Source organism: Arabidopsis lyrata, assembly GCF_000004255.2.
Source record: "Arabidopsis lyrata subsp. lyrata unplaced genomic scaffold ARALYscaffold_8, whole genome shotgun sequence".
Taxonomy (NCBI): domain Eukaryota; kingdom Viridiplantae; phylum Streptophyta; class Magnoliopsida; order Brassicales; family Brassicaceae; genus Arabidopsis; species Arabidopsis lyrata.
Genome location: NW_003302548.1, coordinates 6,128,927 through 6,140,320, shown reverse-complemented (window position 1 = coordinate 6,140,320; position 11,394 = coordinate 6,128,927).

Here is an 11,394-nt window from a genome sequence, read left to right as displayed (position 1 = left end):
TCGTAAGGCGTTAGTAACGACGGTCCGATCCATAAACCATATACCGTAGTCATGAGATGTTGCTCTCACTGGGTCAGCGACGTTACGGACCAAGAAAGTGGTCACAATTTTCCACTCATTTTCTTTGATTCGGTCTATGTAAAAAGGAGCAAGGAGACGATCAATGGTGGCCTCGATACGGGAACGGGATCTCTACAGAATATGAAATATAACAGATTTATATAGAATTGAACCTGACGTATGATAAAAAAACACAAACACGGCATAGGGAAACTACCGAATTATCTGCCAAGATAAGGCCGAGTTCGAAGACGTTGGGCGCAACAAACTTCTTAAACACTCTCACGACAAATACACAAATTGTCCACCCAGTGATCTGAGGACACAATTCGGAGATGGTGCGATACCCGTCCATAACACGGTTAGCAAGAACAATCGAAAGACTTTGTGTTTGATTGATGTAACTGCCGAATGTGTAAGGGTTTTTGTTTGAAGGAACGTGGATAAAATTGAGGAGGAGATGTGGCTTAAATAAGGAAATTCCGTAACGGACGCGGTGGGTAGTGCGAAAGTGTTCTAACGGTTGAGATACAAATGTGTGTAACCGTTTGTAACCGTTTATTGCATGAAGATTATACGTACACAGACACAACAAAAACGTACACTAACAAAAACGTACACTCAGAAAACGTACATAGTTATACGATGGCAAACATTAAACGTACGTACACCGTCACAACACTTTGGTAAACACTGTCCACACATAAAAGTACACTTTCTTCGCGGAGACATAAAGCTTATGAGGAGAACTAAATAGGATTTTTGCAAGTCTTCTTGTTATGACCTGCTTGTCTACATCGTGTGCACTGATTCGGAATAAGTCTTTTCTGTCTTTTTTTCTGAAGTGACAACAACAATAAGTTAATAATCTACGCATCTTATACTCAAAACATAATGTTGTGGGATATTTGAAAAATCTGTACACGTTTGAATGATAGCACTTACCCGGTTTTCACCTCTAGATGGAATCCTTTTGGTTGTTGGTCTTCCTGGTGGTCGTCTACTGTATGGAGGAATTAGTATCAAATCCGATATATGTTCTGGGATGTCAACATCCTTCGGATCGGCGATAGGTAGAATCGGTTCTTGAAAAGAATCGGAAAACGTTTGAAGGCCATACCACCATCCTACAACAACCTTCGGATCTATTCCAAACTCGATTGCAGCTGCTAGACCGTGTTCACATGGAATTCTCAACTTTGTGTACCTAAGACACGTACACGTACACTCGTCCAGAACGACATGAAAATGCTCACCTGACTTGCTTGTAACTTGATAACTCCACGGTCCAGACATCTTAACCGCGAATTTCCCTGACGCAGGCAAATCTTGGAGAAAACGCTCATCAACCTCAGGCGTCACTAAAGACTTACACCTAGCCACTTTTTGCCTCCTCGCTGCGAACCATCGCATTAGGACCTCTCGAATGAACTCTATCATGTACACAATCGGATATGATTTGGCTCTTGTTAAGACATTATTCATAGACTCCGAGTTGTTGCTAGACATGATATTGTAGCGTTCCCCTTTACAGTGAGCTCTTGTCCAATGCTCAAATCCAATTTCCTCTAAGTAATTTGCGCATGCAGCACTCTTAGCCCTTAACTGTTCGAAGTATTTTTCAAAATCTCTCATTCTGTAAGCTTTAACAGCGCTGAAGAATAATCCAGATACACCATACTTACCATAATGGGTGGAGATATTTCGCCTCAAGGTTTACTGCACATGCACCATGATGAGATTTTGGATAAACCACACTGAGGCTTTTATATATTGAAGAATGTCTGTCCGATACAATCATTAAATCTTCACTGTCTGGAACAATGTCAGCTAATTTATCAAAGAACCACACCCATGAAGTGTCAGTCTCACCATCCACAACACCAAACGCTATTGGAAATATTTGGAAGTTCCCGTCTTGGGCACATGCAATGAGGAGACATCCCTTGTAACGTCCTACTAGCTGCGTTCCATCTACGACAATTACCTTCCTCATATACTTCAGACCTTTTATAGAAGCCCCGAGAGATACAAAAACATACTTAAAGCGCTGCGTACCATCAGCTTCAGGTGTAGAGTGTAGGTGAGTTATCGTAGCCGGATTAGCTAATTTAAGAAGATACAAATAGGTAGGCAAAAACCTGTAACTTTTTATATCATCCCCCCTTACATTTTCAACTGCAACCTCTTTAGCTCTCCAAGCGGTAGAATATGAAATCCGAACATTGAGATCATTTAGGAGCAACTGTGGTAAATCGACAGCTCTCGGACCCCCTTGCGTAGAACTGTATCTGCTCTTCACTACCTCTCCGAGAAGCTTATAACTAGCATGTTTATTATAATTCTTACGCGTGTCGATGTCACACGTATGGGTGGTATCATACGATGTGATTTTGAAACATTCTGAATTCTTGACAACTTGAGCTGTCAAATGCCATGGACAAGTATCATCAACGCAGACCATCTCCAATCTTGTAGGACATGACCTATGTTGCTTGTAGCAAAAGCATTGTTTGATTGCGAGATAAGACATTGTTTGTTGTATGACTTTTCTGTTCTTAAAAACACTCCCGACATACAAAGTCTCACCTGTCGTACTCAGTTTGACTTGTGTCTCATCATTTCGTAAATTGGCTAAATCATCGAATACCGGAGCAGCATCATTATCAAGAATCTCCAACTCGCCACCATGTAATGTAGAAAAGTCATTATACACTTTGTAAGCCTCAGCTGCGGTAACTAACCGATTATCATTCAGTGTCCCACTTGCGGAAGCTCCAATACCACGGTCGATAGTGACTTCGTATATACCATTAATATTGGTATCCGTGTTACCTTTGCAGCCTGTATCTTGTACACACTCTGTAGTGTACGTGCATTGGTACAAACCATGTTGACACGTACGTCTTGGAGTCACGGTTGGTGTACGGTCACCCGAATGAGAAATGTTATCTCCGCCAGGTGCAGTAACTAGCCGATTATCATTCAGTGTCCCACTTGGGGAAGCTCCAATACCACGGTCGATAACATCATCCCTAGAGACTTCGTCTATACCATTAATATTGGTATCGGTGTTACCTTCGCAGTATGTATCTTGTACACATTCTGTTGTGTACGTACATTGGTACAAACCATGTTGACACGTACGTCTTGGAGTCACCGTTGGTGTACGGTGTGGATGTCGGATTCACACACTCAAGTATATTATTAAGTAGGAAAGATTATTCTTGAGGGAAAAAAATGAATAAGTAAAAACTTCTAAATTGCTACGAAAATTGCTATAGTATTTCTTTCTTCAGAAAAAAGATCCCTTTTACATGGTCATTCGCCTTTTATTTATACATAGAGAAACGACATTAAAATGAATAATTAAGTACAATTATTCCTTCTTAAATGTGTCCGTTTTGATTCTTCGATTTTAATGCTCAACGTTTGAATTTGAGTTGACTCTGATCTTCATGGGCCTCGCCTTTTTGGCCCAAGTATCCTCGAACTGACTTACCCGTGTCTTCTACACCGAACTCGTACCACAGTGCAGTCACTTTGGATTCTCGAAGTGGTGATAACCACTTCGACCGGTCCTTCGGCTCATGGGCTCAATGGGCTTCGCCCTTTATGGGCCATTACCTTGACTACGTGGCAATCTTTGGTTGGTCTCGGACTTCTGGTGCGGGATCCGACACCAACAATTAGCCCCCCAAGTTCTTCGAAGTGTCATTCCAATTCGGAGGACTTTAAATGCTTTAAATGACCAAAGATTGCGCTCGAGAATCTTCCTGATTTCCCGCCGAAAATCTCATCACTCCCTTAATTTCGGCACTAACCATTTTTACCCGATTGACATTTGTCATCATTATGACCGTGTACTAATTAATTACTATTAAAACGGGAAAAAACCTTCCCACTTCCCACACAACTTCCGAGGCGGTTTCATCATTAGCTTGAGGTAACTTCTTTTCACCATTACTCTCTTCTTTTACTTTTGCGCTTTAATCAAAACCTCTCTCTACCTTTCTTCACGAAAACTCTCTTCGCCGGATCTTGAATTTTTCATTTTTCTCCGATGACTTCTGATTCCGAGAGACCTGAATCTCCTTCTTACGACGAGAGGCGCTCTAGTAATGATGAATGCACTCGTCCTAACGATATTGCCGGTCCTCATTACAAATCCACCTGCACTCTTCAGTCCCTTGAGCGATTAAAGGGGCTCTGTCAAATTCCTCCTGAAATCATAGCGGAGGCGCAAATAGCCGACCCTACGGAATCCCCGGAGAACCACCGTGTCGGCTACTTTTGTGTTTACGAAATTTACTTCAAGGGCTGCGGATTGACCTTCCCCCTTCCCGAAGCCCTAGTTCGATTCTTGGCGGCTCTCGAGATCGCCTTACCTCAATTAACCCCCAATCTCCTCCGAACCATCCTCGGGATTATAACCGTTGCGGCGGAGGCTGGCTACGTCATTGGAGTCCCCGAGCTGAATGAACTTCTAAGTGTGAGGAGTTCGTCAAAGAAAACAGGATACTTCTCGGCATACCCAAATGCCAATAGAAACGTCATTTCGCACCTCCCGAACAAGGATGAAAACTGGCATCATCCTTGGTTTCTGATTAAGAAAACTCCTGCTTCGATTGGGAATCTTTCCGATGTACTCCCATCGAAGTGGTCTACGAAACCTGGTAGAGACTAGGTCGTATATTCCTTTCCTGTTCATTATTATTTCTTTACTGACCAAATTCGTTGTTTCATTTCGCAGCTCTCATCGCTTCAACTCTTCCGACCGAAGAATTTGTCAAGTTCTTCAAAACAATCCTTGAAGGGGAAACCCTCTGGAATTCTTTCACCCTCGACCGATTTGTCGAGGCCAACCGAAAACTCAGGATGAGTCCTCCCAATCTACTTCATCGTCTTCCGCCTCCTCCCTCAACTCAGGGAATGTCAGCTCGGGCCCTCGCTGCCCAGCGTAAGAAACTCTCCAAGCCGATAGCAGAGGCTTGTGATGAAAACAAGGCGTTCCTTGCGGCCGCCATCGACAAAAAGGATTACAGCAGGACCCTGCTGGTTGATGACAACAGCTCTGAGGGAGCCAGATCCGTTGCTGCTTATAGGTTGACACCTCGCCGCGAGCGCCGCGACGAACGTTCTCCTCGGAGAGAGCGGTCTCCTCGTCGTGACTCTCCTCGCCCTTCCCGAGACGATCTCAGCAACGAACCACTTAAGAATCTGGTTCGTAAGAAGAGGGACAAGTCGTCCCGTGATGACTCGTCTCCGCGAAGGGAGAAATCAAGGGCCCGGACTGACCGTTCACCTCGATCATCCCCTCCTACTGAACCAATGGGTCCTCCCCGACCTGTTGACATGTCTTCTTCTTCCCACCCCGTCAGCGAAAAGACTGCTCGGAGTGCATTCCCTAAAAGGGGAGATTCTGAATCTCGAGATGCTTCCTCGAGGTTGAAGCCTGCTCTTGTCCCTCAAGTCAAATCGCTTTCAGGTTTGGTGATTTACACATACTTAAACTTTTTGTCTCTATTAAAATTCCAATTTTTACAACTCTTCCTTCTTCGCAGCTATGGAGAAAGAAGGCAGCGTCTTCCGATGCTTCAAGACCCGATCGGGTTCGATCTTGCCAGACTTCAACAAATGGCGCCCTGCGATTCGTGAACGCTATTTGCTTCACGTTATCATTCATCTCGGGTTAGTTCCGTTTTTTTTTTTTTTTTTTTTTTTGTTGTTTTTTTTTATGTATTGCCACTCTTCAAACTGACTCGTCATCCCGGGTTTATAATGCCAGGCTCATAGCGAACTTAACGATATGATCGAACATTATGAAGGGTTGGTCATTGGACGGGAGAAGGAGATTGACATGTGGAAGAAGAAATTCTCAGCTCTTGAGGCTGAACTCAATTCTTCTGCTAGCTCCAAGCACGATCTGGAGGACAAGGTTGACAGTTTAACATCCGAGCTGGCGCAGGTAAAGGGGGAGCTGCAAGACTACTACGACCGGAATTACAAACTCCAGGACGAACTTTCTGGTGTCCAGGGTAGACTTCATGAATCCGAATCAACCGCCGATACCCTGAACAACCAACTTATCGAGCTTGACGCGAAATACAAGGCGCTAGCCAAGTTGCGTGATTCCGAGTTAGCAAGGTCGGCATCGAAGGCCAGAAAGGAGGTTACGGGACGCGGGATGGAATTGATCCAAGGGGCCATTCGCTTCATGCAAACCGAGAAGGCTAGGTCAGACTTGGAGTCAGACATCAAGGAGCATGAAAGCAACCTGATTCTGCTGGATCAAATCCATGAAGCAGATTTCTCCGAGGAGCAAGAAAGGAACTAATCTTTCTGAAAAACGGAGTCGCTTGGCAGCTCTTCCCACTTCGACCTTCAACCCGCTTGACTTCGAGGAATTCTTTACTGAATCACCTCCTATAAGTGAATCGGGTTTAGACTGGGCAGGTAACGCTTGGCTCCTGACGCTTACCTTTTCTTACCTTATACCTTTGATTGACTGGAATTATTATTTCTAGGCTCAAGTGAGACGGAAGACGTTGTCCCGCCCGTAGCTCCTATGGTACCGGAGGTCACTCCGGAGGTTGGTTGCACCGCGGAGGGTGGTCAGGGAGCTTCATCTGATCAAGTTGAGCTGGGATCCGAGGTGGAGGTCAATCCGTAGTGGCTGCGTCCACTTTAAACTGGGGATTGTCCCATTTAGTTTAAACTTAATTTCGAACTTGTTTTTGGCCTAAGGAGGCTTTATAATTTCTTTTGAACAAGATATTTGCCTGAGGAGGCTTTTAAACCTTTTTAGGTTACGACCCAAGGGGGTTTGGTTAAAATTTATATGCGGGTTTGCAAAGTCCGCTTTTAACCTTTTGTGGCCTTGTGGTTATGCTTTCGAGATTTTTAGGCTGATCAGACCTTTCTCTTTAGAATGCGAGAGCTGAGCTCGGCTTAAAGCGAGTTCCCCACTTCGGGTTTAGTCAACTCGATAAATTTATTGGGCTTGGGCCTTAGAAACTTTTGTAGTTAATGCGACGGTTGCTCTTTCCCTTCTTAAGGAAAACGGCTCGTCTTTTAATGCAATAACTGCCTTTTCTCGATTTTCCAAAAATGGTTTAAACCACTCGGACACTCTACCATTAATGGATTTATGGTTCCAAGACAAACCCTAAATCATTATAAATAAAGGCTTACCTACCTCCAAGCTTTATTTAACTACGTTTTTTTTTAGAGTCTTACTTGAGTAATTTGCGAGAATGGAAAACAAAAAAGTAGCCCCCATTGATCCCGACAGCCCACTCTTCTTGTCCGGCGACGGCTTTGAACCGGCCGGCGTTCTCTTCCCTCACGCCGTCTTTCACTTTCCTTCAAAGGAGAAGAAAGAGGCTTGCGATTTTATTGACAAGGTAAATATTTGAAGTTCTTTGATTCAAAAACTTTTTGTTTTATCTTATTCACTCATCGTTATGCTAGGTCGCCGACAAGCACCGTCGCTTATGTGAAGAGAGGCAGCGGCTGGGCCTCAAAAGGCAAACACTCGAGGCTCGCATTGCTCGGGTGGAAAGGAAGATACTGGCCTTGGAAAGTGACCCCTTTCAATGGGAGTGGCGGAACTTCGACTCCGTCGCTGAGATCCCGAAGATGCTTCGGATGTATCTCCGCGCTAAAGGAATCCCGGGTCCCGTGAACGCCCCTGTCTGCGCCGCTCCATCTGACAGTGAAGAAGAAGACGAAGAGGAGGCCAGCACCTGTCGGAAACGCGTTCGGGATCATCCCGAAGTGGATGCCAAGAACAAGGCGTCCACTTCGAGGACTATACCGGCAAAGAAGGAGCCTGTTCCTGAGCCGCTTCCATAAATGTTCTCCAACTTCTTTACTTTTTTTTTAAACTCGTAATGGGCTTCGGCCCCTTTTTATTTATGGAAACATTTGCAACTTTCCTTTCTTTTCAAATATTCTCGGAGATGCGTTTTTTTTAATGCAGGATCTGTTCGAGGGCACAAATCTCTCCGCGAATCACTCCATTCTTTGGATAGAATCCGCAGCTTGCTAAGGATATGGGGTTCCTATAAATAATAGTTTCAATTTCCCTTTATTCCTCACCATTCTTTTTATTTTAATAGGTATGGAGTTCAATCTTCGCTGTTCAGAATCTATGCCTGACTTCTCCAGAATCGGAATGATGAGCGAAGATGTTCCAAATGAGTCAAACAGGCAGCCTCTTCCACCTCGCGGCTTCTTAAGATCTCAGATCCGAGCCCCATGTGCTCTGATCAGGGATCTCCCAATCAGAGACCAAGGAACAGCGACGGCGTTCATAGAGGCACTCGAGCTTCAACATCGGAGGCTTATGCTGGAAAAGAGGAGACTCCGGAAGAGGATTAACCGGATGCAACGCCGGCTTACTACGGTGTCAAGAGATCTTCACATCCTTGAATCTCACCCCGGAGAGTGGATTGAGCTTGGAATCTCTGACTTTGCTCGAATTCCGGACTGCATGATGCCAATCCTCGATCTTGCCGGTCAAGGAGTTGAAGTGTTCTGCTCATCCACAAGATTTTCATAGTCCGAAGTGTACGATGGGGGACATTCCGTCTTTTAAATAAACGTTCTATTCCCAATTTCTTGTATGTTCGCTTAGCCGAACCTTCTATTTGCTTCACTTGTCCGCACAGTCGAACCTTTTTCCTTTAATAAAGAAATAAAACAAATTTTTATTAATAGCTGAACTCGTTTCCGAGCTGCCTACGTACCCATTTCGGGATCAAGCCACATCGTAGTTCATGTACATAAACAATGCATGTAGCTTTAAACATAAAACCTCTTTAGGTTGATCACATTCCAAGGTCGCTTGACCGGATTGCCTTCTAAGTCTTTCAACCTATAAACACCGTTTCGAACCACTTCGGTAATGATGTAAGGTCCTTCCCAATTAATACCGAGTTTACCGGCACCTTCTTCTTTTTTGTTGTCAAAGACGCGCCTTAATATATAATCTCCTACGAAGAAAGGCCTACTTTTAACCTTAGAATTGTAATACCGGGCTGCTGCCTGCTGGTAATTCTGGATCCGAATTAGAGCTTGATCACGCCTTTCATTTATGGTATCTAGTGAATCGTTAAGCATTGCTGAATTTTCTTCCTCATTTAACGGTGCTTCTGTTCGGCGAAGTCCGGGCACATTGAGTTCAGCTGGTACTACCGCCTCCATGCCGTAAACCAAAGAGAATGGAGTTTCTCCTGTAGGCCGCCTAGGGGTTGTACGATAGGCCCACAGGACGGGTTGGAGTTCTTCATACCATCCTCCTTTTAGATGACTTAAGCGCTTCTTGAGATTGCTTAATATTGTCTTGTTTGCGGCTTCAGCTTGACCGTTTCCTTGCGGATATCGTGGAGTAGAATAACTAACTTTGATTCCCCAGTCCGCACAAAAGGCATCAAACTCGTGTGAAATGAATTGCGGTCCATTATCAGTGACTATTTCGTATGGAACTCCATGTCGACATATAATGTTTTTCCAAATAAAGGTCTTCACCGCCGAATCCTTGATACCAACATACGCCTCAGCTTCAATCCATTTTTAAAAGTAGTCCGTAAGGACTAAAAGGTATTGTACACCTCGAGTTGATTTGTGTAATGGTCCAATGATGTCCATTGACCACCTCATAAACGGGTATGGGGCGGAAATAGAGGAGAATAATTCTGACGGTTGATGGATCAATGGTGCATGGAGTTGGCAGCGCTTGCATCTTTGGGCGAACTTAACACAATCTGTGATCATAGTGGGCCAAAAATACCCCATTCTTTTAACTTTAAAAGCCATAGCTCTTCCTGATGAATGACTCCCACATAATCCTTCATGCACTTCGCTCATGACGATTTCGACTTCGGGGCCAAAAATGCATAATAGGTAAGGGTCACTGACACCTCGTCTATATAACGCATCCTTTGACAGACAAAATTTCGCGCTAACGACTTTCATTTTCCTGGCCTGCCATTTATCCTTTGGGAGCTCACCTGTCATGATGTAGTGCTTTATTGGCTCCCTCCAGTCAGCCCCCCAGTCTTTAGCCGGAATTTGGTCAACTTTGTGAAATATTCGTGGCTCTGGTTCGGGATGCTCGTTTGGTTCAAGAATATCCTCTGCGATTAATGGCCCGATTTCTAACATCGTTTCTGGAATCACTTCTTCAGCTAAGACAACGGGTTCCTTGTTAGATGTACTTGATCCCTTTGACTTCCTTCGTTTGTTGGATGGTGGTTCGATATCTGGTTCGCCACGGTTGCGTGCCGCTGCTCGAGATCTTGTAACGACGAGGGTTTCCTTGCTGTCTTGAATGCTTCGCTCCGAAATGCATTCCACTGGAATAACTCTATTTAACTCTGGATCTGATGTTGATGCCAATGCGGCAAGTGCATCCGCAGTTGAATTCTCCCCCCGAGGTATGCGGATTAATTCGAATTTCGAGAAATTTTTAGATAAATCCTTCACTACTCCGAGGTACGCTTCCATTCTTGAATCTTTGGCTTCATAGTCTCCATTAAATTGGTTAACTACTAATTGCGAATCGCAATAAGCCAATATTTCCTTAGCTCCAACTCCTTGTGCTAATCGAAGTCCGGCAATCAAGGCTTCGTATTCTGCCTCGTTGTTGGAGGCATTGAATAACAACCGGAATGACTGTTCTAGAATTTCTGATGTTGGAGACTCCAACTTGATTCCCACTCCGGATCCTTGTTTTGTTGAAGACCCATCTACGTGTAATTTCCAAGTTTGGTTCTCCGGTTGTTCTTTCGTTCCAGGTATTGGTAGTTCGGTCAGGAAATCTGCTAAGACCTGACAGTGTTTGCTATCCATTCCGGGTATTGCACTTCTCTTATGGACCCTATCTTCAAAAGTTTATCTACTTCGTCATTTACTATTTTGGCTCGCTCCACTCCGAGCTTTGTTCTTTTCTGTTTCACCGGCTTGAAGCTCGGATCTACGTTTAGCTCGTGACAAATTATACTTGGATCTATACCAGGCATGTCTGCTGCTGACCATGCAAACGATGTTTTGTTTCTCTTTAAGAGTTCGATCAAAGCTTCTTTTATTTGGCCAGTCAGAGTTGCTCCAATTCGAATTTTTCGGTCCGGCTTGTCTTCTTCCAACACTACTTCGATTACTACATCATCTTTCTTCTGCCCGCTAGGAAATTTTGTTCTTAGTCCCTCTTTTACGGGCTTCGTTAGTTGCTATTGAATCTTCATACGGTGGCTAGCTACGTAACACGTCCGTGAAGCTTCTTGATCTCCCCGAATTGTTTCCACCCCATTTGATGTTGGAAATTTGATA